Genomic DNA, 2,335 nt, shown 5'->3' with positions numbered 1-2,335 from the left:
AAAGTATCATTTTTTTCCTAAATTTATTCTCCAGAGGGAGGGGGAATGGAGTGGGGGGAGGGGAAGAGGAGTGGGGAGAGGGGAAGGGAAGTGGGGGATGGGGCGATGTGTGCGAGGAGAGGGAGGGAAATGCGAAACGTGGAGGAGGCGGAAATTTTTTTTTTTTGCAACAACTAAAAAAAAAAAAACAAAAAAACAAAACAAAACTAAACTAAAAGCCACTTTGAGGATCAAGGCTTTTTTAACAGGCTGCTTGGTCTTCTTTCAGAGATCAGTCCTCAATTGCAATTTCCTGAGACCAAGCAAGCCGTTTCTAAGGAAGAGTCATGAACGAATGATAATCAGTCTCCAACACACTCAACAGGAAGGATGAGGAGGCCTGGTTACTTAAGACATCAACAGCTCAAGATAATAACAAAGTAAGGACAAAGCCTGGGACTTGTCCAGGCCTGCACCCAAAAGGAAAACTGTAGGCCTGACCCACCCGAACTGGCTCTTGCCAATTAGAATGTGCTAATATGATTGCCATTTGCTTGAGCCAATCATATTCAAAGTAACTTACCTGGCCTAGGAACTCCCTTTCTGCTGTGCTTAGAAGGAGCCCACACATCCCTCTCTGAGTCTTCACCATTTTGCCTTTGTGTGGAAAGGCAGGCCTTAGCTTGCTGGAATAGTAAATGCTCTTGCTGATTGCATATGTGATTGATGGTCTTTTGTAGGACCTCTCCAGGACCCTAGCATCAACATGTGGGAATCAAGTCTTCCAAAACAGCAGCAATTGTTCTTAACTCTCTCTATCTCTCTAGACCCATAATTAGACCTTTAAAGCGTTATAATTAAGTATGGGATCATGATTACTCCAGATATCATACATTGGCCATATTAATTAAATTGAAAACAACATAGATCTTTTATTTTTTTTAGAAAATGTGCATCATTTTAAACATATGTATATATATGTGCATATGGACGTCTATTGTTCCTTTGAAAATGGTATTCTAAACAACTACAGTAAGCTGGGTGAGATAATAACTCTGATTAAAAGTACTCTCATAATCCTATTTTTTTTGTAACTTTGAGCAATGACAACATCCATTTCCCCACTTTTAGCCAGCGTCTTAGTAGCAAACTTGATACAAAGGGAGGCTTGAAAGAGTGCTAGCATAGTATAGAGACACATACACTGTAGTTATCTACCATCATAGAGCCTAGGTTCTATTTCTAGCACTGATAAAGAACAGAGTGGTGGTATACATTTTAATCCTGGCATTCTGGAGGTAGAGAGAGGTTCAAAAATTGAAGATTATCTCCTGCTATATAGTGTGTCTGAAACCACTCTGGGGAACCTGAGATCCTGTCTTAGAACAGAAAAAAAAAGTCATGTGCTTCTAAATCTGTTGTACATGTCTGCTTTTGTCAGAAGCAAGTCATACTCTACTGTTGTTCAATGATATTACATGGATCTGAGCCAAATTTCAAAGAAAGAATTATCTTAGATCAACTAGTTATGAGGATATTTGTGACATTGTGAACATTTAAAAATACTTTATTAATTCTTTTGAGGACAATAATAAACCATTGAATTTTAATCTATAGTTCACAGACTAATTCACTATGTAGAAATTTGTAATTCATTGTGATGTGAAGTTATATAATAAAAATGAAAATCATTGACTAATAACTGACATTTATCAGTTGTCTCTTCTGATTTCCTTGTTTTTATGATGAAACTGCATATCTGTCACAACATTATTGTTATAAAATACCTAAGGTAAATAGGAATAAAGTTATTACTACAAAAATCAGATACATATTAAGCATTCAGGAGAGCTTAGTTTTTGCTATTCATAAAACTTGGACAAAGCCACCTTAAAAGTTGCAGGAGTTTTAAATTTCATATTCATAAAATATATTGCTTCTTCTTCCTTCTTAGTGGTATAACATGTAGAGATGATCAAATCTGAGCATAACTATTTTTCTCAGATATAGAAATACTTCATTTATCTGTTCAAAATGCTTATTATGTTTTAAATGGTAGCTATAAAATAAATTATTTTTATTTCTACTGATAATTTTACATTGCTTAAAACAATGATTTTGACACTCATTGAAGGTATAGATGCATAATGATTATGGAAGTCACTTTATTAAGAAACAAATGCTTTATCCACTGTCATATAAATAAGCAAAATTATATAAAAGTTGTTATATTAAACCTGCAGTATCAATGAAACAAAATATATCATAGAACATTTGTGTGACAAACTGACTGTTTTTCTACTTATGACATACAAAAGTAAAATTCTTTCTTCCTTCCTTCCTTCCTTCCTTCCTT

The sequence above is a fragment of the Microtus ochrogaster genome, linkage group LG9 (assembly GCF_000317375.1).
Source record: "Microtus ochrogaster isolate Prairie Vole_2 linkage group LG9, MicOch1.0, whole genome shotgun sequence".
Lineage (NCBI taxonomy): Eukaryota > Metazoa > Chordata > Mammalia > Rodentia > Cricetidae > Microtus > Microtus ochrogaster.
The sequence above is the reverse complement of the archived record's forward strand: the minus strand, read 5'-3'. Positions refer to the sequence as shown.